The 26,552-nt window shown below is 40.4% G+C and overlaps 1 protein-coding gene across 5 annotated transcripts in view; it reads right to left on the bottom strand.

Annotated features, from left to right (window-relative positions):
- DYM (dymeclin) overlaps nt 1-21,088 on the bottom strand; it is a 387,454-nt gene extending 366,366 nt beyond the window's left edge. Inside the window, exon 1 of one of the 5 annotated variants that reach the window (XM_082416575.1) lies at nt 20,798-21,088. The gene's annotated coding sequence lies outside the window, so the exon portion shown is untranslated. Of the gene's footprint in view, nt 1-8,821; nt 8,962-14,260; nt 14,419-20,469; nt 20,705-20,797 lie in introns of those variants that run through there. The other 4 variants (XM_082416571.1, XM_082416573.1, XM_082416574.1 and 1 more) reach the window with 4 other exon arrangements.
- Nucleotides 21,089-26,552: the final 5,464 nt, after the last annotated feature.

Here is a 26,552-nt window from a genome sequence, read left to right as displayed (position 1 = left end):
GGGCTCCCAATTCCAAAGGAGTCACACTTAGTGCCTCTCTCATCCTGCTGTAATGCACATATACTTTTTGCTGGCATTCTTAGTCTCCTAAACCATGAGCTGTTGTGTTTTGCCGGGGTTTTTTTTAAAAATAAGAACTATCTTATTCATCTTTCTAGATGTCTACATTAGCATATAACAGGCATTCTCTAAACAGCATTATGTTGAAGGAATGAGTGTAAATAAATTATTACTGTTTTCAGTATTTGTTGTGCTTGGTCACGACGGGGAAAACTAACAGATCAGTTACAAAATGAATCACAGTCTTCATCAAATTGCACTTAACATAGTTCAAGATCATGTTTTATCTCAACTTGTTCAGAAAAAGTCTCTCACTGACAATAAAATAATGAATAATAAATTAAACTAAATTAAAATTACCATCACAGGGACTTCCCTGGTAGCACAGCGGTTAAGAATCCACCTGCCAATGCAGGGGACATGGGTTCGAGCCCTGGTCTGGGAAGATCCCACATGCCGCATAGCAACTAAGCCCGTGCGCCACAACTACTGAACCTGTACTCTAGAGCCCGCGAGCCACAACTACTGAAGCCCATGCGCCTAGAGCCTGTGCTCCTCAACAAGAGAAGCCACTGCAATGAGAAGACCGCACACCACAACGAAGAGTAGCCCCCGCTCACCACAACTAGAGAAAGCCCACGCGCAGCAACGAAGACCCAACGCAGCCAAAAATTATTAATTAATTAATTTTTTTTTTAAATTACCATCACAATGAAAGGAAACTACATGGGTTCAGTGGCTAAAGGAAGCTCAGGTTACAAGAGAATTTACATTAGTAGTGACTTACTTTCTCACCTACGTCCCTACTCATTCCACAAAGACATCGAAGCCAAGATCAGAATTTGGAAGCAAGTCTTCCACATTCCCTTTGGAACTCTGGGACTGGCTTGAGCTGCTTATCTAAAGACATGAGGCTTCCCCAATGCACATGGACAGCTGGGCCTTCGGAATATGAGTGAGAAATACTGATCGGGCTTCTTATCACCTGCCCCTGAACTCAAGGCCACACACTACTTTCCTCCTCCTTAATCATGGGGACAGGAACCCCAACACTAGCTGACTCCAACTCAGGCTTCATATCAAGCCAACTGTCAATCATAACTCTAGATTTCAGTTTAATGTCTCAAGTAATTATTGAGCCCAATTAGAAAATGCTATAAAGAAATATTCTGAAACATATAAAGTCCTTACTTGTCATACCCTATCCCAAGGCTACTTTATACCTTTTAAGCTATTAAAATTAAAAATTTTAGTATCTTAGCAATGAGATATAATACACTAGTGAAAATGAATTAACTAGAGCTACAATTACCAACATGGACATATCTCAAAAACAAATTATTTTTTAAAGAAAGTGATAGAGGGGCTTCTCTGGTGGTCCAGTGGTTAAGAATCCGCCTTCCAATGCAGGGGATGAGGGTTTGATCCCTGGTCAGGGAACTAGGATACCACATGCTGCGGGGCAACTAAGCCCGTGTGCCACGACTACCGAGCTCACACACCTCAACTAGAGCCTGCGTGCCGCAAATTACAGAGCCCACGTGCCCTGGAGCCTGCGCACCACAACGAGAGAAGAGAAAAACCCACACACCACAACTGGAGAGAACCCTGCACGCCACAACGAGAGAAGCCCGTGCGCCACAACAAAGAGCCCGCGCACCACAATGAAAGATCCCGCGTGCCTCAACGAAGATCCCGCATGCCGCAACTAAGACCCGACACAGCCAAAAATAAATAAAAATAAATAATAAATAAATCTTTTTTTAAAAAAGTAAAGAGGTGGAAAAAGATATACCATGCTAACACTAATCAAAAGAAAGCAGGAATAGTTTTATTAATTTTAGACACAGCCAACTTCAGAGCAAGGAAACTTATCAGGGATAAAGGCCATTATATAATGATAAAGGAGTCAGTTCTCCAAGAAGACATAACAGTACTTACTGTGTATCCACCTAACAACAGACCATCAAAAAAGGAGGCAAAAACCAATAGAACTGCAAGGAGAAAACAATGAATCCACTATGAGAGCTGGAGACTTGCACGCTCCACTATCAGAAATGGTCAGATCTGATAGGCAGAAAATCAGTAAGGATATAGCTGATGTCAACACCACCATCAATCAACTGGATATAACTGACAACTTTAGCTGCCTCATCCAACAACAGCAGAACATACATTCTTCTCAAGCTCACATCAAATATTCACCAAGATAGACCACATTCTGGGCCATGAAACACATCTTAAATTTAAAGAAGAGAAACTATAAAATGCTTTGAGGGCCCAAAACCAATAAGCTGGGGATAGAGAAGCAAATCAGAGGACCCCATGGGGAATGATTCCGACAAATGCAGAATACAGGTGATGAGCAAGTTCATTTGTGGGACTGGAAAAGTTCTGAATCCTCATTGTGGTGGTGGTTACCTGAATCTATACAGGTGATAAAATTTCACAGAACTATATGCACAAACGAAAAAAAAATGAGTCCATGTAAAAAGTGGAGAAATCCTAGTATAGTCTGCAGTCTATTCTGTGTTGTCAATATCAGTTTCCTGGTTTTGATAATGTACTATAGTTATATTAACCTTAGGGAAAGCTGGGTGAAAGGTACACGGAATTTCTCCACACTATTTTTGCAACTTTTTATGAGTCTACAATTATTTTAAAATAAAGTTTTTTAAAATAAAAACAAAATAAAACCCAAAAATCAAATCTATATGTCCAAGAAAGGTGCCAACAAATCAGACTAACAGTTATTTTCTATCACAACCACTAAGTTTATTTTTACATATTAAATTACTTCATCACCTATATTAACACATGGTGAGATGATTAGGATCTCACATTTATTTTACTTGGTGTCCTGGAATGCTCTTTCACTTAGTTTCCCCAAATAAACTCTTTCTTTCAAATCTTATTTGAAACTGAACTTTTTCAATAAAAGCAAAAGAAGTCATGGTCCTCTGGGGATTCCACACTAACTTCATAACTTGGGAGTATACAACAGATTTTGCCCTCTACCACCTACTTAAAGGAACTACTTCCTTTTTATCAAACCTTCCAAATTATTTTATTTGTCTAATAATCCCCGCAATTCTTGAATATGCCTCAAATAAATTTTTTAAGAACAAACAAAAAAGACAGCCACAACTTGTTTATAAGTCCTCTGTTTATCGGGGGGACCCACGCTAATTAGCAGTTAGCATTGTGGGCCTAACAACAGTTTACTGGATAAACACCTAAGTGTGTGGATCAAAATGGTTAGTTAAGAGTGCTGGTTTACTGGCAATAAGCACTTTAATTATGGTTTCCCTTGGCTCTGCCATGGACTCAATTTCCTTTCTCTTTGCTTCATTAAAATTAACAGAATAAAAATGACACCAGATAAAAAGAAATGAGAAACAGAGCAAACTGTTCTCAATTAAACAAACCAGTATTTTACTTTTCTTGTGGTGCCTTAAAAGCAATCAATGAAAAATTTACTTTGGGAGTTTAATAAGGTCCATAAATGCTGAATTTTCAAAAGAACAGAATTCCATCCCACCTCTCCTAAATAAGGCAACAATGAGACTATCAGCATAGAGTCTATTAATGAAAATTTAAGTCAGACTTGATTTATTTATACTTTATTTTTTTAATCAGTAATGCACCTGGTACAAAATACAAAGGGTTCAAAGGGTATAGAGGAAAAAGTCTCTCTCCCATCCCTTCTCCTAACCATCTGGTTTCTCAACTCAGAGAAAATATTACTGGTTGCTTGGATATCATTCCACAGATTTTCTATGTATATACAAACACGTATTTTCTCCTTTTTACACAAACCATAACACCCTATATATGCCTCTTTACTTTGCTTTTCCCAGTTAATATAAATTAGAAATCATTACATATATGTATATAAAGCACTTCATTTATTTTTACAACTCTAACATTCCAGTTTTTAATTCCATAAATCCCCTATCGATGGACATTTAAGTAGCTTATGATCTTTCGCTATTACAAATCGTTCTCCAATAAGTACCTGATACATATTTCACACGTGTATCAGTATATAGGTACAATAAATCCAGGGAAACAGAATTGCTGGGTCAAAGATTATGTGCATTTCTAACTTTGGTAGATACTGCTGAAGAGTAGCAGAATATGCCACCTCAAATTCTGCCACTTTGCCACTTTATTTTGAGCTGTTGGCACTTGAAAAATAGCAATGCAGGTTGAGGCCTTCTCTGAACTCTCCTTATCTGCCTAAAGACAGATTCTCCAAAAGAAACTCCATTATCATAAATCATAAATTGAGCAGTTTCATCAACCAGGGAAGACTGACAAGAGCATCTAGAAGTTGACACAACACTGAGACTAACTTTGTCACAAACTATCATACCTCTCATCTATTCTTCTAAGGCCCATTCATCTTTCCTAAAAATCATTTTTTCTCCCTTAAGAGGCCTACGTTCCCCTTCCCCTTTCCCTATTAAGATGGTATTAAACTGAATTCTAAGCCACTCATTTTTCCCTAGGTATCTCCCATGTATATGTGAGGTACGCATGTGAATAAACTTCTGTTTTTCTCCTGTTGATCTTTTATCACAGTTAAGAGCTCAGAAGGGTAAACGGAAAATTATTTTTCCTCCCCTACACTGCCTAGCTGCCTTCTTTAGAGGTTGCCAACTTCCACTCCCTTCAGCAATGCCCGTTTCTCCACACCACAGCCACCACTGTTTAATCAAACTTTTTGGTCTTTGCCAACTGACACATGAAAATAGTTTACAATATGGTTTTAATTTGCATTTCATTTCTCTTGCTGTGAAGGAGGCCATCACCTCTTATATCCTTTGCCTATTTTCTATTGATTTATAGGAAATAAATTTTATTTTCAAAACTACTAGGATAGACCACAAAGTACTAAAATAACTGCTCAATCCAGGACCAATATGAAACCTTTCTAAAACAATATGAATAAAGCCTGTCAGCTATAAGAAGACACTGAACAGAATATTAACAAGGAAAACCAAGACAGCCAACTGAGCACAAAATGCAATGCCTCCTTCCCCTCTTTTCCTCACCTAACCCTAAAATAATGCAAAAAAATTTTGTCAATTATTACACAGCCATGCTCAAAAATTCACAGGAAACCAGAAGCTGTGAGAAATCCCCATAAAATGTAAAACAGCTGGAGATGGACTGAAAAGCAAAGTGACATCCAGGGCAGGCTCAGGAGTCTTCAATCAAGGGTACCAAGAGTGGAACAGCAACCCCAGTCCAGAGGCAGTTGGCCAGAAAAGGGCCAGAGCCCAGGGGCAACAGACCTGGCTAGGACACCCTGCCCAGTCACCCCTGCCCTCACTCCATTAGGCAGCAACAACAGGGTACTATCTGCTGAGAACAGAGAGTGAAAACAGCACCCAAGGCAGCTGCAATGCCAAGGAGGAACAAGTTCAGCCAAGCAAAGACAACTAGCCACTGAGGTACTCTTGCCAGAAAGTTCCATCTGCTCCCCACCCTCGCAGAAAGCAAAGTAGAAAACTGAGGCCCAATGGCACCTCTTCTGCATCTGATTCATGCCAAGGATTTCAAACACACACACACACACACACACACACACACACACACACACACACACCACTTGCATTCAATGTATTTGGAACTCCCAAGACCCTTACCAATGAAAACCACAATAAAATGGAACTTGAAAAACCCACTATCCAATCACCCCACCTCCTAACAGTCCTAATGCTCTTCCCTCTCACTGTGTATCAGAAGACTTCCTGGCTTTCAGCTCTTCCTTCTCTCAATGTTTCAATAACTGAGCCTCTCTCCTGGTTTCACCAGTGCCTTCCACGATATTATTAATACTTTCAAACCTCTCCTAGTCCCAACCTCTGACTGGAATGCCAGTTCTATCGATATGCCTAAAACACTCAGGAATTTTTTTTTAATTTAAGGGTAATATAATATATATAATATAAATAATTATATATATTAATTATAATATGTAACATATAAAAATTTATACCTATATATCCACTAATCGTGGATAACAATGTTCCTTACATAAATCTATACTAGAAATAAGCAGCGTGCCACTGCTGATGCTTTTAGCAGTAAACCTTTCAAAAGACCTATCTTTAAGGCAATGTAGTGAATAATTCAATCTTAACGTGTGTAAAACTGATTCCACCCTCCCTCCCAAAACCAGTCTTCCCTCTCACCTTCCCACCTAAAGTTTCCATTATGTAAAAACTACCTTTAAATGCTATGTTTTTGTAGTATATATGACATATCTCCCAAGGTAGATTATTCCTCCTTATCCCTAAGTAACCTACAGCACACTGCTGAAGAGGTATTACCCAAAAAAATACTTAATGAAATAGCCAAGGTCCCATAGCTAATAAATATATGAAAAGATTTTCAGTATAAATGAGGAATAAAATATGCTAATTAAAACAGTGAGGTATCATTTTTACCAATCTGATTAGCAAAGGTTAAGAAAAACCTTAATAGCAGTTGTGAGAGTAATAAGGAAACAGGCATCCCCACCATTAGTGTGTAGGTATTTGGCAAAACCTGTCAAAATGTTAAGTGTGCCAACAATTTTGGTTTTAGAAATTCATTTGCACAGGTAAAGTCATACAAGTTGACAAGTTCTATACATACGGATGTTAATCACTATTTGGAAGAGCAAACACACAAAATAACCTAAATGATCATCATCTGGAGATTAACCACCGTGTGGAATAAGCATATAATGGAATACAATGTAGCTGCTGAAAAGAATGAGGTAGACCTTATGTGTTAATATGTAAAGATACCCCAAATACCGCAAGTAAAAACAAACACAAAGACACAGAACAGCTCGTATAGTAAAATCCCATTAGTTTAAATAAACATGTAAATTCTTATATACGCCTAGATAATTTCTGGAAGGAAACATAAGCAGTGATCCAAGACTGGTTACCTCTGAAGAATGGTAATGGAAATCTGGAGGGAAGGGACTTTTCACTTTGTCCTTCTGTACTGCTTGACGTTTTTTAAACCAGAAACATGTTGTAATTTACAGTAAAAAAAAAAAAAAAAAATTCTTAAATAAATAGATTGTTCTCTTTACCTGCTCTCCTTCAGGAAGGCTCTGAATGTGCTTATGGCTTGTGCTTTAAACTCTATGTGAGTGACCCCAGAATTAATATTTTGTCTTGACTTCTCAGTCAAAATCCAAGCATAAATCTCTATGTATTGAACAAATCAATTGATGTCGTACTATCATTATAAATTTTAAAATAGAATTTAACATTTGTCCCCCAAAACAAGCAACCCCTCCAAAAGTCACTATTCCTATCAATGTCATTAGCATTCTTGGCTCAAGTTACCTCACTCACATACCCAAGCATACATTCCACACATGCCTATTACACACCTACTATAAATGTAGGTGTTATGATGGCTACCGAAAATGCAAAAATGAATAAAACCAGGTCCCTGCCATTAATGGACTCAAATCCTGGAGAGACAAACATGTCAATAAATTATTATAACACATTTGGTAAGTATTACAATGGAGTTATTACAAGAATCTATGGAAATACACAGGAGCATCTGAGGCAGAAGAACCACATAATGCAACAGCACTATTAACAGATTTATTTACACGGTCTAAGGGCTTTAAACTCACTGATTCATTTAGTCCCCATTAACAACTCTGAGAGGTAGGCACAGTTTTCTCATTTTACAGATGAGGAAACTAAGGCACAGACAGGTTAAGTAACTTACCAAATTCATGAGGTCCCAGAGATAATAAGTAGAAAAGCCAGGATTTGAACCCAGGCAATCTAATTCCAGAGTCCCTGGTCTTTACCACTTTACTAGGGTGACTCTCCAATGACATCAACAAGCCCTGTGGGTTCTTCTACAATACCCACAATTCTACATATCAACTTTTAAGCCCATCTCTTTATCTTCCCGCTGCTTCCATGCTGGACCAGACTTCTACAATCTCACATGATTCAGTGCAACAGTATCCTGATTTCTTTGCTCCCAATCTCTCCACTTCGATTCACCCTGCACACTCCACTACTACATTAATCCTTAAAAAAAAAAAGGAAATTCAGTCCAGCATCAAAATTAAGACCAAAGGTTCTGGGCTTCCTTGGTGGCGCAGTGGTTAAGAATCCGCCTGCCAATGCAGGGGACACAGGTTCGAGCCCTGGTCCGGAAAGATCCCACATGCCTCGGAGCAACTAAGCCCGTGTGCCACAGCTACTGAGCCTGCGCTCTAAAGCCCACGAGCCACAACTACTGAGACTGCGTGCCACAACTACTGAAGCCCACGTGCCTAAAGCCCGAGCTCCACAACAAGAGAAGCCACCACAATGAGAAGCCCGCGCACCGCAACGAAGAGTAGCCCCTGCTTGCCGCAACTAGAGAAAGCCCGCGTGCAGCAACAAAGACCCAGTGCAGCCAAAAATAAATAAATAAAATAAATAAATTTATTAAAAAAAAAAAAAAGACCAAAGGTTCTAGTATGAGACAGATCCTGCTAAGTCTGTGTAGATTCAGCCTGAATCTCCATTTACCATTTATCAAACCCCACTGTATAATGAGAAAAACAACACTACTTACAACTCATAAAGATTTTCTGAGGATGAAGCAAGATGACACGTGCAAAGCACTCAGTAAAAGACCTGGCACAGGGCATGTTTAGCCAAATAAAAGGTCAAATATAATCTATTTTTAATATTTGTGAAGTTACCACTTCCATCATTTTACTTACCAGCTCAAAAATATTCAATGATTCTTCATTACATGAAAAGCCAAATACTGACATTCAAGACCCTCCACAGTCTGAAAGCTCGCTTTCCAACTTTATTTCCAACTGTCCTCCAAACCGGTAGTTCTCAAACTTCAAGGTACATAAAAAACACCTGTGGAGCATGTGGATAAAAATGTGAATGCTTACACCTCAAAGATTCAGAATGTCAGGCCAGAGCCCAGGCATCTGCATTTTCTAAAAAGCATTCGCAGTGATTTTGATACAAATTGTGTGTGAACCACAATTTGCAAATAAGTACCAGAACAAAGTAAGGCAAGCCACGTTCTCAACACCTAGCAAGCTCTCCCACTCCTCCGCTCCTGCTGTTCACACCTGCCTTCCTCGCCACACACCTGTCCCACAGCACCTGAAACCCTACTCACTAAGCATAGTGTGAGCGCTCTTTTTTCTCTACAGTCCTAGAGCACTCATTATCTTCACCATTCATTTCGAATTTAACTACCCTTCTAATAATGCCTTGTTTTGCTGTCTGACTTATACTGCTATTTAACACTTCAGATCAATTATTCCAAGTCAATTTTACTATCATGAGTGAAAAGAACACTTTGAACAAGAAATGATATGCTCAATATTTTGTATTTAATTTGTGAAATATCTGATATATACATAAAATAAATCTCCTTCCTCTTCTATATGTACTGACTCACTGACTGTCTCCTGATTTAATGTATCTTAGCTGGAAAGTAAACATTAGTGGATCTGAAAATCCATGATAACCAAATTCTGTCTTAACACCCTCAAAATATACAAATAACAAGCTACTGCACTTTGTCCCAACTTAAGACTCCATAAATCATAAACTATATTCCAGAATCGCCTGAATGTATATATGTGTGTGTACACACACAAACATACACACACACACATTTGTACTCAACAAACTTTAAAGCGAAACCTCATCATTGAAACAGGAGTCCAGAGAAATAGTGGGCAGTGATCACTGGCCAAAGGACATGTTAAAACACCACAGGTGCCATTAGTCCAAGTAATGGAACATTCTCTAAAAGGTTACTATGTTCCAAGTGCTATATTAAGTAAGTACAGTTGGGTATTCCATGGCAGTGAAATGAGAGCAATGAAAATAAAAAGATATAAGCCCACAAGTATAAGATCAGAGGAGGTGTGAAAGATGGAAAGGTGACAGAGTGCTAGTAACTGAACTGGCAGAGCTGAGGATGCCCCCAACATACCTGCCTGCCAAAGGAGACCCTAACAAGAAGCAAGCCAATCCACCCCATGGAACCCTGGGAAGGTGAAAGAACTGGAGAAAAGCACCATGAACGATCGGGCAAGGCAGGGGGCTCAAGTCTGTGAGTCTTTCCCCCCGAGTAGGAAACCAGGTATGTGCACTCTGAAGAAATCTGAATGGAGAGACTCTGGACTCCGAAGCCAAGGTTGGAGAGAGTAATGAGGCAGAGGATAAAAACAGGGGAATGAAGTTCAAGTCTGCCTGCTGCACAGATACACAGTGGGTTTCCCAGCCTCCAAAGCAGGAGACTGGAGGGTTCTTCCCAAAAAATGAAATTTTCTTCCCAGAAAATGAAGGGGAACCATGGAAAAGATACAGACATTTGGGATTCCCCCCATTTAAAAAGCTGGCTTGCCACCTACAGCAATGCCCACCACTCAGCAAAATCCGCTCACACGCAGAGTTTTCAATCAATACTGGGAGTCTCAATCTTTAATTAAGAGTGGTCCACCAAAAACGATTAGACTTGTGAGGAAAGCCTCCAACGTGAAATAAAGAAACCAAAGGAAACCAAGAAATTAATCAGAAAACAGGGGAGTCTAAGAAAAAAATTTTTAACTAATATCCTCAGGGAGATAATAAAAATAATAATAATAACAACTGCAAACATTTATATAGCCTACTATGTCCCTGGGTCCTATTCAAAGTGCTTGACACATATTGAGCCGTTTAATCCGCACCGGATTAGCAGTTATGACCCGAGGGCTAAATCCAGCCTGCTGCATGAAGAATGATTTTTACATTTTTAAGTGGTCAAGAAAAATCAGTATTTTGTGACACGTGGAAATCATATGAAATTAAAACTTCAGTGTCTACAAATGAAGTTTTTTAGAACAGAGCCATGGTCATTTGTTTACACACTGTCTAAAGTTGCTTTCGTGACACAACAGCAGAGCTGAGTAGTTACTACAGAGACTGTATGCGGTGCGTTCATCCCTTTATACTGCTGCTCAGTGCACTACAAATCTCAGGGATACATGTGACAATGACAGCATTTCAAGTGTCATGCATACTGCCATACTTTGACATTTTTAATTACCAGTAAATATCTCTCATATCAAAACAAGAACAAAGGGCAATTCCCTGATGGTCCAGTGGTTAGGACTCTGTGCTTCCACTGCTGGGGCCTGGGTTTGATCCCTGGTAGGGGAACTAAGATCCCACAAGCCCCAAGGCCAAAAAAAAAAAAAACAACAAAGTAGACTCTGATGTCACACTTTTAAGTCACAGTGGAGTGTACATTTTTTTATCTAATTAGATGTCGAAGTATTATGTTTCTCATGTAATATCATCATAGCTATGTCAGAAGAATACAAGATAGGCAGACATTACCAACTAAGGTAATAACATGACATGCCCTACCACACAGCACTCACTCCCAACTCATCAGAGCAACAATCAGGGAAATTAGAAAATTTAAAACAAGGCATTTCATCACAAGTAAAATGTCTTCCAAAAATAAAAAATGAAAATGAGGCTACAACCAGAGTAAGATTCTGAATGGCTCATTTGTTAACCAAGCAAGGAAAGTCATTTACCAATCATGATTTAAACTGTGTTTGATTACAGCAGACAAAGAAATATGTCCAGAGAAAATAAAACATCTTTAAGACTTGTCTCTCAGTGAAAATAATTGCTCAAAGAACAGCCTGTAAGGAACAATTACAGCCATGACTGTTTTCCAAATTGGTTGAGAAAATACTAATTCAGTACAACCTGAAGTGGCATCTGCTAAGATGAATAACGACAGATGGTGGTAAACATGTATGGAGCAGAAAAAAGCTTAGCTGGACAAGTTTACAAACTTTGTGAAAATGCAAGGTGTTTACAAAATTTTATTTTACTTTGCAAAATATAAATTTTTTACAAAAATATGTTATTTATGTTAACATGTGGATTTATTATTTCTATTTTTAAGTAAATTAAATAAATATTTTTTAAATGCAAGGTGTTTATAGCCTACAGTGTTCATTATGCTATCTATCAGCAGGTACTCTGCATAAAAATATTTGAATCTATCATGTGTTACTGAACCAGCAGTGTCAACAGTCAACTTCATCCACTCTCATGAACTTAACTATCAGTTCCATAAAATTTTTCTCAGAAATAAAAACTGAATATCCTGATATGTTCTACCACACAACAATACAATGGCTCAGCAATGGTATAGTTTTATTTAAATTTTTCAAGCTCAGGGTTGAGACTGAAATTGTTCTGAACAAGAAGAACCCCCCTCAACCACTGTTACTGGACACTGAATGACTTTGGAAATTAGTTTTTGCTTCAGATTTGATAATATTTCTCAATGAATTCAACCTAAAATCAGAATGCCAACAGCACTTAAAAATCTGTAAAACCGGGCTTCCCTGGTGGCGCAGTGGTTGAGAATCTGCCTGCCAATGCAGGGGACACGGGTTCGAGCCCTGGTCTGGGAAGATCCCACATGCCACGGAGCAACTGGGCCCGTGAGCCACAATTACTGAGCCTGCGCGTCTGGAGCTTGTGCTCCACAACAAGAGAGGCCGCGATGGTGAGAGGCCCGCGCACCGTGATGAAGAGTGGCCCCCACTTGCCAGAACTAGAGAAAGCCCTCGCACAGAAACGAAGACTCAACACAGTCATAAATAAATAAATAAATAAATAAATAAATAAATAAATAAATAAATAAAAGAACGTGAATTTCTTTAAAAAAAAAAAAAGACCCTCCCTGTGATCCCCGTGATAAAGTCCTCATTTAAAAAAAAAAAAAAAAAAAAATCTGTAAAACCTATACTGAGGTAAAGTCCTTTCAAGGACAACTGACACTGTTTGAATCACAGGTAATGTCAAGCTGCTTTATACACTTTTGATGCTGTCAAAAATCAAAATAAGACTCGAGATCTCCACTCCCACACAAGTATGCAGTAGATATATTTTCCAAAGTCAAACTGCAGTTCCAACAGCATTTTTCAGACCTCAGTGCAAGTACAAAAGTACTTTCCACATTTCAAAAACCATTTAACTGTGCAACAAGGAGTTCCACGTAGTCCTCAATTGGAAGTGATTAGTCAGTAATGGAATGATTTGCTAAAGGGTAAATATGAGAAATGAATCTAACATAATTCTATAGATGCCTTCCAAGCAATAAATACGCTCTATTAAAACCATTGGGGGAATTCCCTGGTGGTCCAGTGGTTAAGACTCGGGTTTCCACTGCTGTGGACACGGGTTCAATCCCTGGTCAGGGAACTAAGATCCCACAAGCCGCACAGTGCAGCCAAAAAAAAAAAAAAAAAAAACATATGTTCATAGATTGATATCAGTATTTGGCAATACTTATCTATGTAAAGAGATATATTCAAAGCTGAAATACATTATATCTCATTACAAATCAGCATTAAACAGGAACATTTATAATCAATTTTGATGATAGGAAATAGTAACTTTAAACTCCAATTAACTAAAATGTTATCCCTTCTCCCCCCAAAAGAGATTTCTTTCTTCTCATCAGCAAACCTTTATTACCAAAAAAAAAGTTCTCAACCATTATTAGTATTGTATTTTTAATTTCATCGATTAAAAAACTTGAGGAAATTTTTTCTCCCTTGTTTTGCAAGTACCTACAAAATATTCTTCATTTTGCCTCTGGGCCCACAAAGCCTAATTCTTACGATCTGGCCCTTTACACAAAATGTCTGCCGACCCTTGGCCTAGAAGAATAAACTGAGACAAAGAAAGGTTAAGCGGCTTGCCCAAGACCAAGACTACAGAGTTAGAAAGTGACAGACCAGGGTTCAGGCTAAGGCAGTCTGGGTGCAGAAACCATGCTCTTAACCACTATACCACTTTGTTCCCATGAACCAAGAACAAGATGTCAAGGAAATAATCAAAGAACAAGAAAAGATACTTGAAACTAAAAATTGATTTAAAAATTCAATAGGCAGGAGAGAAGACAAGGTCAAGGAAACGCCCATAATTAAGAACACGAAGACACATAGAAAACAGGAGACAGAAAATAAGAAGACCCATTTAGAAGGTCTTAATAGATTAGTAACAGGAGTTCCAAACAGAAAGCACGAACAAAACCAGAGGAGCATTAAGTTAAGACACTGTCAAGTCGGGAACTGTGAAGGTGTGAGATTGTACTTTACCTTCATTAACAAAGACAATGAAGCCTCTGGGACGGGATGAAAAATAATTCACTGTCACGGCAACAGCAGTAGCCAGAGTAACATCTTGCATCGGTTTCCTGGGTCCCAATCCCCACAGGTCTTTCAAAGTATTTGGTAAAAATCAGTAATATGTTCACAGAAAAATAAAGCAAATAGGGCTGGGGGCGGGGAAACAAGGTAAACTCAGCTCAGCAGTGATATTTATGCAGTCAGGATGATGTAAACACTGAATTAATCAAGAATTCTTAAGTATCTATACTAAAAGGGCTGGAAGAGGGGGAGGAGGAGGAAGAGGACCTCATCTACCACAACAGGCATCAATAGGTATTACCTAAAATTGATAAATCACAAAATAGCCATTTAGACATATTACTTATAAACACAGTTAAAAGCAGTTATCTCTGGGAACCAGACTAAAACGGATAGGTAAGGCAGGGTACTGCTGATCTTTTGTAATATTATTATAAATTATTATCTTTTCTAACAATTTGCAAGTATTACTTTAAGTAGAAATATTAACTTTTAAATACATTGGAGAGAATGTGCTTTACTATTTCACAATCATTGATTCATATAACTCAATGTGCAAATATCAAAGAATACTGCAGGGCTGAAAAAAAAGCTAGCAATACCCAAGCTCCATCACACTGGTTATGTAAGCACAACAACTCCATCAATATTTCCTGAGTGCCCACTCTGTGGCTAGCACAATACCAAGAGCCAAGGTTAAAATTGTGAAGGACAGAATTTATTTACAGTTGAGTAAGAGACACAAATAAAGCAACATGAAATTATAATATGGCAACTATTCAAGACTCAGTGAAAGCTTCCCAGAGGTCATGCCATAAAAGCTAAGACCTAGGACTTCTCTGGTGGTGCAGTGGGTAAGACTCCGTGCTCACAATGCAGGGGGCCCAGGTTCGATCCCTGGTCAGGGAACTAGATCCCACATGCATGCTGCAACCAAGAGTTCACATGCCACAACTAAGGAGCCTGAGTGCTGCAACTAAGGAGCCCGCCTGCTGCAACTAAGACCCGGCACAACCAAATAAATAAATATTTTTTTAAAAAAAGCTAAGACCTGAAGGACTGGCCTGGTTGGGTGTGGGGTTAAGAAACTTTTCAAAGTAAGAGAAAAGCATGTGTGTAGGCCTAGGATTAGGAAAAATAGGCAGGGCCCATTCAAGGAACTGAAAAAAGCTCAACATGGCTGGAGTACGGAGGGAAGCAAAAAAGGCCAGAAAGCAAGCTGATGCCTGATGGGGAGACTTACTAAAGGGCATGTCTTCTACTTTGCCCACTGTAACTATAAAATTGCATATATCCCTCAGCCTTCTAGACCAGTGAACTCTTCCCCAATACACTGATGATTTCAAAATACCTAAGTCTAGTCCAGAACTGTCTTATGGGTGCCAGACCATTTATCTGACTACATGTCATACATTACCATCTGGACCCAGAAATCAAGGGCCACATCCTAGAGATGACAGAGTAAGAAGCTGGAAAAGAGGCTGGGTTCCTGATGACAGCAGAGCCACCATACCGGCCCTGAATTGTCTACCTCTGGACTTCTCTTACAAGAGAAACAAACTAATAACATGTTCAAGCTAGCAACTGTATGTTACTCATAGACAAACCTAATCTTAACTGACACAGGAGGCTTTGAAAGTATTGTAAGGTTGCAAAAGGTATTTTGAAGGAAGAATTGTCAAGATTCAGTGATTGACTTCAGGACTTCCCTGGTGGTCCAGTGGTTAAGACTCCGTGCTCCCAATGCAGGGCGCCTGGGTTCGATCCCTGGTCAGGGAACTAGATCCCACATGCATGCCGCAACTAAGAGCCTGCATGCTGCAACTAAAGATCCCACATGCCACAACGAAGATCCCGAGTGCCGCAACTAAGACCTGGCACAGTCAAATAAATAAATAAATAAATATTTTTAAAAAAAAAAAAAGATTCAGTGATTGACTCAATCTAAAAAAGAAACTTATTATCTGTCATATGACATACAAAAAAATTGTTGTTAATTCTTCCAATATCCTTATTGGAGAGTTATAGCCACTTTTGGTGTCTGCATTTTTTTTTTAATTTTTATTTATTCATTTTATTTATTTATTCATTCATTTATGGCTGTGTTGGGTCTTCGTTTCTGTGCGAGGGCTTTCTCTAGTTGCGGCAAGTGGGGACCACTCTTCATCGCGGTGCGCGGGCCTCTCACTGTAGCGGCCTCTCTTGTTGCGGAGCACAGGCTCCAGACGCGCAGGCTCAGCAATTGTGGCTCACGGGCCCAGTCGCTCGGCGGCATGTGGGATCTTCCCAGACCAGGGCTCGAACCCGTGTCCCCTGCATTGGCAGGCAGATTCTCAACCACTGCGCCACCAGGGAAGCCCGGTGTCTGCATTTTTTAATTGAGATATAATTCACATGTAACATATTAATTTCAGGTGTACAACACAATGATTCAATATATGTATATACCGTATTGCAAAATGATCGCTACAATCAGTCTAGTTAACATCCAGCACCACACACAGTTAATTTTTTTTTTCTTGTGACGAGAACATTTAAGACCTACTCTTAGCAACTTTCAAACATAAAATACAGTATTATTAACTACAGTCACCACGTTGCACATTACATTCCAGGACTTATTTATTCTATAACTGGAAGTTTGCACCTTTTGACCACCTTCACCCATTTCACCCACCCCCCCACCCCTCACCTGGTGTCTGCATTTTTAAAGAATGTAACAAAAACTAGAGAAGACATCAAAAAGTACTGACCAAACTTTCTTAATAAATAAAAAAAAAAAGCTTTCAGTACATAAGAGCTATCTGTAAAGTTGTTCTCAGCCCTCTTCGATTGCTTTGTCTAGAAACAGACAAACATGAGTATAACTTAAAACTGCAAGCAGTTTTTAAGAAGTTCAAAGCATTAAGCTCAACTAAGAATCTTAGTAGGGGGCTTTCCTGGTGGCGCAGTGGTTGAGAATCTGCCTGCCAGTGCAGGGGACACGGGTTCGAGCCCTGGTCTGGGAAGATCCCACATGCCGCGGAGCAACTAGGCCCGTGAGCCACAACTACTGAGCCTGCGCGTCTGGAGCCTGTGCTCCGCAACAAGAGAGGCCGCGATAGTGAGAGGCCCGCGCACCGCGAGGAAGAGTGGCCCCCGCTCGCCGCAACTGGAGAAAGCCCTCGCACGGAAACGAAGACCCAACACAGCCAAAAATTAATTAATTAATTAATTAATTTAAAAAAGAATCTTAGTAGGGAAAATAAGCTTAAAAATAGGTACAGATATATAATAATTCCCATTATGCTTACTGGAAGCAGTAAGCTAAAACACACCACCATCAGAGAGACCAGACCGTCACGCTCCAAGGCAGTCAAGACCTTGAGAGCTAAGCTGCAAAGTGGAACCCCCTCAGGAAGCAGGATACCAACTACAGGACCTTCCGAAATCCACCTCTAAGATTCAGAGTCTTCTCCCCAGCCTGGGAGAGGAAGAGCGGTAACAGCCACCTTGCCCCTCTGCTTTTCAGGCCCACAGCACTCAACCTCGCCCAGCTGGGTCACATAAGGAAAATTCTAGATGGGAATTCAAGCCCAACTCTCACAGTAGCTCATTCTTCCTGAAAATTTTTTCTCCCTTTGAGTCTTCCTGTTGAATTGGAGGTGCCTCCATCACCCACTGGGACAGAGAGCCCCTGCCCTCTCACTCTGGGCATGGGAACCGTCATTGCCAGAGTGTCCTGTGACTTCAAGTAGCAGCTGAGCATTATATACGCTCTGATTACAAGTAAACAATACTTAAAAAACATGAATATGAAAAAGACCGAAACAAAATACAGAAAAACTTTACACGTTATTACATTGTTTTTATATTTAATCACTTTTAAAGGTCTCATTTTACCAAAGCCTGTCCTACAAATGTCACAGGTATTTCCCACATATTTGTTTACAGTCACTAAAAGGAAAACGGAACAGTCCTCTCCAGCACTATTCCCATTATCTACAAAGTGAAAGAGGACACACTGCATTTGCAGCAGCAAACAAAATCACTGATTTTCTTAAGTCTCAACAAAATATCCCAAAACATACTGTGATAGGCAGAATAGCAATTCCCAAGATGTCCACATCCTAATCTATGGAACCTGTGATTCGGTTATTTTACATAGCAAAAGAGACTTTGCAGATGTAATTAAGTTAAGGACCTTAAGTTGGGGAAAAGTACCCTGAATTACCCAGGTGTGCCTGATCTAATCATATGGGTCCTTAAAAGTGCAGAACCTTTCCCAGCTGTGGTCAGATGGACTACAGAACAGTCAGAGAGATGCAATGCTGCTGGTTTTGAAGATGGAGGAAGGGGGTCACGAGCCAAGGAATGGCGCAGCCCCTAGAAGCTGGAAGATGCAAGGAAACAGATTCTCCCCTGGAAACTTCCCAAAAGGAACACAGGCTTGACACACTGATTTTAGCCCAGTGAGACCCATTTCGGACTTCTAAAATACAGAACTTTAAAAGAATAAGTTTGTATTGTTTTAAGCCATTAAATTTGTGGTGATTTGTTGCAGTAGTCATAGAAAACTAATACACACACATTAAACAACTTCTAACAATATGTGAAATCATCTGGAGTAGAGAAACATAATCAAATTGCCCAAATACTTAGAGCAGTATGAGATATGATAGTTATTTGTGCATTTTGTGGTATATTTCACTTCTATTTTTTTCCTGCCCTCACAAAACTCCATCCATTAAAGACCAAGCCAAAGTGACAATTCTTCAAGCATTCTGTAGAAGGATGAACCATATTAACCAAGAAAATGGAACAGTCAGAACAGGATTGACTGGAAAAATCAGGAAACAAACTGTATTTTTCAGAAAGTCAAACATCAAAATGTTTGCACTGCTTCTTCAGTATCAAATGGATACCACATTTAAAAAAATAAGTCCTTCTAGATATTAAGAGCTTACTATTAATTTTTTAGGTGTGACAATCATATTGTGGGTGTATTAAAAAGAGAGTGACTCAATCTTCCAGAGACATATACTCAAATATTTACAAATGAAATGGAGTTGGGAAAAGGAATAGATAGGGCCATAGATGAAACTAAATTAGCCTGAGTTACTGATTGTTAGAGCTGGGTAATGGGTACGTGGGGGTATATTACATTATCCCGGGTTGAACTTTTCCAAATTTCAAAGTTACAAAAACACAGTCCTTGACCTACTTATCATAATAATATAGATTTCTTAATATATTTAATAGTTGAAACTCCTTCCTGTAACATTGACCCATCTCAATTTTCTGCCACTTAATCCATGTGCATCAATTCTTTCATTCCCACTCATTCTGCCCTATTTACTAACCTAATGAGTTTCAGGAAGTCACCTAACCGCTAAAAGGTTGAGTCTTCATCTGCAGAATGGGAATAGTTATACTTGCCCATTCTGTCTCTGAGTTGCAGAGAAAATTATCTAAGATAAACAATACAAAGCAGGATAACCATTCAAGAAATCTACATTATTCATAAGACTTCCATGCTCAGCAGCAACCATTCACCTATTACTATAGATCCCCTTCCCTTCCACCTCCATTTCCTCTCTTGAGCCCTCAATTCATCCGCCCAAAGCCAGGGTCCGTCTGAAAGGGTACACTCCTCTCCACGGCCTCCACACACACACTGGTGTTTTCATATCTTTCAGCACCTTCTCTCTACACACCTCTCCTTCCAGCTTTCAAGGATCCTGCTCAATCTGCCCCCCTAGCGAGTCTATCCTGTGCACCCCTTTGCTGGCCCTATTACAATCAGCCCATCCCTTCTCTCTATTTCAGTACTTTCATCCTATCAGCTTTATTAACTCACTACTGTTCACAAACACCCGAGCTAACTTCCCACTCTCTCACCTTTCAGTTAAAACACAATCGCTAGTTGCCAGGGAGTGGAGAATAAGGAGTGACTTCTAATGGGTATAGGTTTCTTTTTTGGGTGATAAAGATGTTCTTAAATTAGACAGTTGCACAAACCTGTGAATATGCTTTTAAAAAACACTGAGTTAAAAAAAAGAACAAAATACCACTGCGTTATACTTTAATTGTACTTTTAAAGGGTGAATTTTATGGTATGTCAATTACGTCTCAATAAAAATTTGTATGTCAGAAAAACAATCAATATTATTGCTCACCTTGCCCATCACACGCCCACTTGTCACATCAATCTCATCTTCCGAAGCATCGACTTGCTCTTCGGTATCTCCCCCCCACCAACTCCCAACACCAGGCTCGGACTGAGGCCCCTCTCACTCTCTTGATTAGCACACCCCCTCACTTCCCGGCTCTAAGTGCCACTGAATCCTGGAAGTGGGGGGCAGCTCTCGTGGCCCCGTCCCCCACTGGCAGAAGGGACCCTTCTGCCCGGGGGAGGGGAGGGTGTCCCCAAACCCGCTCTGACAAGGGGCGGGGGACCCGCCCGGCTCCCAGGGCCGCGCTGCCAGGGGCGGCGCCACAGCCCACCTGTCTCAGGCGGCGGGGAGATCCGCTTCCAGCTCACGGACGGACGAACGGGTGGCAGAGAGGACAGAACAAGCCGCGGTCGCCGCCGCAGCCGGGTTGGCGCACACCGGCTCAGGCCTCCATGTTTCCACGTCTCTGCGGCTCCGGCTCCGATTCCGACTCCGGCTCGGCTCCCGCCCGGACGGCGTCAGTGCGGAGGCCCAGGGGCGGGGAGAGAAGAGGGAAGCTGCCGAGAACGCCGGGGGTACCGAAAGCCCCGGCGCGCTCTAGCCGGCGGTCACGTGGCGCGCGGCGCGCGGACTTCTGGGAAATGCAGTCCTTCCGGCGTTCAGCGTTTCTCCACTCTCCTGCGCCTCCAGGGCAACCGCAAAGCCGCGTGGCAAAACCGAGAAGCTGCTAAACCTTCTTACCTTCGTGCTGCAGTCCTGGCTTACCCTACAGCACTTGTTCTGGTAGCTTAACTTCATTAAGGCCCCTGTTCATTCCAACACAATAATCACCCCAAAGTCAAGCAGCTCCTTGTAGGACTCTAAAGAATTGGGAAATAGGAAAATAAAGTTTGATGGAGACAGAATAGCAGATGTAGAATTGCCTGCAATACTGTCAGAAAGGACAGGTGCAACAGGAAAGAGTGTCAATGTGGTGCAGTGACAAAAGTATGGAATTTGAAGCCAAATGAGCTGAGGTTACCGGATTGACGTCCTTGGGTCCTTATTTCACCTCTCCAGCCAGTTTCCTCATCTAAAATACATATACGGGATCATGATGATACTAACCATACAGGACTCTTGACGACGTCAGTAATAATAACTCATATTATGGGTTGTTTTCTATGTGCTATTCACTGTTACTTTATTTCTTCCAATAACGCTATGAGATAGATATCACTGTTATTTCCTTAATATGAACAGTATGTGCCAATACACTCTGAAAAGTACTATAGAGGTCTTACATATACTTTTCCAACTTTTATAGCCAACAAGTTCCCTGAACTTGCAGAATAATTACAGGAAAATATACTAAAACACAAGATACCTGAGAAGCCTAGCTAAAAAAGAGGTGATAAAAATGTTCTGAAATTAGATAGTTTATGGCTATGCAGCCATTGTCAACAACGCTATGAATATGTGTTCATGATATATTGAGAGGAAATGGTATGTACAGTATTATCCAATTTTCAAAAATAAATTATATTTATAATACTTATGTATATATGGCCCAAGGGGAAAAAGGCTAAAGGAATATTAGCAATTATTATCTTTGGGAAATGAGGTCATGCATTTTTAAAATAAATTTATTTATTTATTTATTTATTTATTTATTTATTTATTTATTTATTTATATTTGGCTGCATTGGGTCTTCGTTGCTGCGCACAGGCTTCCTCTAGCTGTGGTGAGCGGAGCTACTCTTCATTGCGGTGTACGGGCTTCTCGTTGTGGTGGCTTCTCTTGTTGCGGAGCACGGGCTCCAGGCACATGGGCTTCAGTAGTTGCAGCACAGGGGCTCAGTAGTTGTGGCTCGTGGGCTCTAGAGCGCAGTCTCAGTAGTTGTGGTACACGGGCTTAGTTGCTCTGTGGCATGTGAGATCTTCCTGGACCAGGGCTCGAACCCTTGTCCCCTGCACTGGCAGGTGGATTCTTAACCACTGTGCCACCAGGGAAGTCCCCATGCATGATTAAAAATAGTTTTTTCCTACATGTTTTCTAATTTTTCTGCAATAAATATGAATTACATGTATAATTTTATTTTTCAATTACTATAGCAAAAAGAGAGTCAGGCACCAAATCAACCTCAAAGTGCTTTTTAATTTTGCCTATACAAAAATCACACAGTCTACCTACCCCAAAGTGACCTAGCAAAACTTGTGAGCATCTCTTCAGAACTGTCTTGATAGACCAAGAAGTAACTTATTCTACTTTGAGGTAATGCTGTTTGTGAAATTTAATATTCCCTCCCTTTTGTATTTTTTGCATGGCTTGAAATAAAAAGTTTCACTAGAAACCAGTGTTCCTAGGCAAATATCATACTGTTGCTAAGAAAACATCATAAATCAGAAAATAATAATAGGAATGGTTTTAACAATATGTAATGCATTAGTTGAAGTGCAGTCCTTTGAAAACTACTTATTGTACATGTAATGTGCAAGGTATTATCCTTGGTCAGCAACTTTCAATACTGCCTGCACAAGTATCATGATAACTTTGGCTTGACTACTTCAGTGTCTAGTTATTGCAGAAACACTAACAAGAAGGCCATAAACACCCTCCCACTAAATGCAATGGGGTATCTTGGATTGGATCCTGGAACCACAAAAGGCAATAGTGGGAAAACTGATGAAAGCCAGATAAAGTCTGGACTTTAGTTAAGGATATTGTACCAATGTTAATTTCCTAGTTTTGACAATTGTGTACGGTTATATAAGATATTAATGTTTAAGGAAACTAGGAGGAGGATATTCGGGAACTGTCTGTACCTTGCAACTCTTCTGTAAATTTAAAATTATTCCCTCTGGCAGGCCGAATAATGGCCACCCTGAAGATGTCCACATCCTAATCCCCAAAACCTATGAATATATTAGTTTACATGGCAAAGGGGAATTAAGGTTACAGATGGCATTAAGGTCACTAATCAGATGACCTTAAAATAGGGAGATTATCCCCAATTATCTGGGTGGGCCCAATGTAATCACAAAAGTAAAAAGTGAGAGGGAGGCCGAAAACATGAGTCATAAATATGGCTCTTGCAGAAGATCAAGTGATTCAACGTGAGGAGCAGGCATTACTGGCTTTGAAAATGGTGAGAGTCTGGGAATGTGGAGTAGCCTCTAAAATCTAGAATGGCAAGGAAACAGATTATCTCCTAGAGCCTTCAGAAGGGAACACAGTCTTGCTGATACCCTGATTTTAGCTCAGTGAGACTGAGTCAGACTCTCACCCACAGAACCATAAGACAATAAATTTGTGTTGTTTTAAGCCACTAAATATGTGGTAATTTTTTGTAGCAGTAATGGAAAACGAATACATTCAAAAATAAAAAAGTGTAGGGACCTCCCTGGTGGCTCAGTGGTTAAGAATCCACCTGCCAATGCAGGGGATACAGGTTCGAGCCCTGGTCCAGGAAGATCCCACATGCCGCAGAGCAACTAAGCCCATGCGCCACAACTACTGAGCCTGTGCTCTAGAGCCCACGAGCTGCAACTACTGAGCCCACACTCTGCAACTACTGAAGCCCGCGCACTCTAGGCCCTGCATGCCACAATTACTGAGCCTGCGTGCTGCAACTACTGAAACCCACGTGCCTAGAGCCTGTGCTCCACAGCAAGAGAAGCCACCGCAATAAGAAGCCCATGCACCGCAATGAAGGGTAGCCCCCGCTCACAACTAGAGAAAGCCCGCGAAGCAGCGAAGACCCAACGCAGCCAAAAAAAGGTATAATTAAAAACAAAACTTCCAAATGGCTACCTGTCTTGCCAACACACTCCCAGTCTGGGACTGTACAAATATCCATGCTACTTAGAAAGAAACTGCAAACCAGAAAATGCACAAAAAATTACACTTCACTGCCCAGCTCATTTTGGTTAGACTATTATAAAAACCAGCTGTATCCAGAAACATGTTGTGTTCAATAGCAAAGTCAATCAAGCAATGAAGTATCAAGTGAGTCACTGGAAACATTATGGTATCTGAAACTGCAGTCCTGCGTAACTTCCTCATCCTCCTCACTACTCAGTGACTTTCCAGAAAGATACTTAAAACAAAGACTGGTGTGGGACTTCCCTGGTGGCGCAGTGGTTGAGAATCTGCCTGCCAATGCAGGAGACACGGGTTTGGGCCCTGGTCTGGGAAGATCCCACATGCCGCCGAGCAACTAGGCCCATGAGCCACGACTAATGAGCCTGCGCGTCTGGAGCCTGTGCTCCGCAACAAGAGAGGCCGCGACAGTGAGAGGCCCGTGCACCGCGATGAAGAGTGGCCCCCGTTCGCCACAACTAGAGAAAGCCCTCGCACAGAAACGAAGACCCAACACAGCCAAAAATAAATAAATTAATTAATTTAAAAAAAAAAAAAACAAGGACTGGTGCTTCTGATTTAGGATGTCCATTTGGTTCATTCATTCACTTATTCCGCTAATATTTACTTAGTAATTCTGTGTGCACTGTGCTTCAGGGCTGGGCCTGACCTCAAGAAGCTGAAGGTCTAGAAGAGGAAACAGGTATTATACAATTAAAAATTGGGTTAAATTGCCACGAAGAACAAGAAAAGTCAGCACAGCCTGGTATCCAGCCCCAAGGAAACAGCTTTTCAAGAAATAAATGGTGAAAAATTAACCATTTTCTGGATGAGCAGGGCCAGTATTCTCAACATCTTAATAATAAAATTTATACCTGCAAAATTGAAATGTCCTTTAGTGTTAAAACAAAGAAACAAATAGAACTGAACTAAATCAGCAAAAAATTATTCCAGAGGTGCTAAATGCCACCATGGCCCCTCAGTAATAAATGGTTCCCAATGCGATCAAATGGCCTTGGCTATGGAATAATGGAAATTTTACTAGGTTTACCCAGAGAATGAAATACACTGCAGGTCTCTGAATGAGATTATTATTTCTGATTTTCTCTGAGGCTCTAAACATAATTCCCTCCCTCCATCTCCATAAATCAGACCATGTCCCCCATCTGCTTAAAGACTTCCAGTGGCTTCTCACTTCATTCAGTATTAAAGCCAATGGTATTAAAATGTCCTGCAAAGCCCTACAATATGCCTCAATCCCAAAGCCATCCCACCACTATAATCTCACTTTCACTCGTGGCTATTTCACTGTCAGATCTAATTGGAATGGCCTCCTTGCCGCTGCTCCAAGCACGCTCCCAGCTCAGGGCCTTAGGCACCTACTGTTCCCTCTGCTTGGACCACTCTTTTCCCTATTTTTAGTAGTGAATATTTTATTGCGTGCCCTGTAAATGCCGCACATGGATCTAGGCACTGGCATGTTGTAGATCAACTGTATTATTTATTGTTTTCAAGGAGCTTGCATTCTGGCGGAAGAAGACAATTAAATAAGTAAAACAAATTATAATTAACTTAGACCACTTCTCCTTATCTCCTCCAAGACTCTGGTCAAATGTGATATTATCAAGCCTTTCCTTGTTCGCCCTGCATAAAATAGCAACACCTTCCCACCCTCACCTCCTGTCCCCAGACTCCAGCACTCTCCATCCTTTCCCCTCCTTCATCTTCCTACACAGCTTTTAATCACCCCTCCACACGTTGTATAGTCATCTGTTTATTTGTCTCCTTGCTAGTGGAATGTAAATTCCTTAAAGAAGGGGGTTTTTGTTTATTGGCATAGCCCAAGGCTCCCATAGGCACGTAGTAAACATTTTTTGAATAAATAATAAACCATTTCACTGGGTGTTATGGATTGAATTATTCTCCCCCATCAAAAAAAAAAAATTCATATAGTGAAGTTCTAACTCCCAGTACCTTAGAATGTGACCTTATTTGGAGATACGGTCTTTATAGAGGCGATCAAATTAAAATGAAGTCATTAGAATGGGTCCTAATCCAACATGACAGGTGCCCTTATAAAAGGGGGAAATTTACAAACAGACTTATATACAGGGAGAATGCCATGTGAAGATGAAGGCAGACATCAGAGTTATGCATCTACAAGCCAAGGAACACAAAAGATTGCCAGTAAACCCTCAGAAGCTAAGGGAGAGGTGTGTAACAGATTCTCTCTCACAGCCCTCAG

Source organism: Balaenoptera physalus, assembly GCF_965194825.1.
Source record: "Balaenoptera physalus genome assembly, chromosome: 12".
In the NCBI taxonomy this organism is placed as follows: Eukaryota; Metazoa; Chordata; class Mammalia; order Artiodactyla; family Balaenopteridae; genus Balaenoptera; species Balaenoptera physalus.
This window is presented reverse-complemented; position numbering and strand designations above follow the sequence as displayed.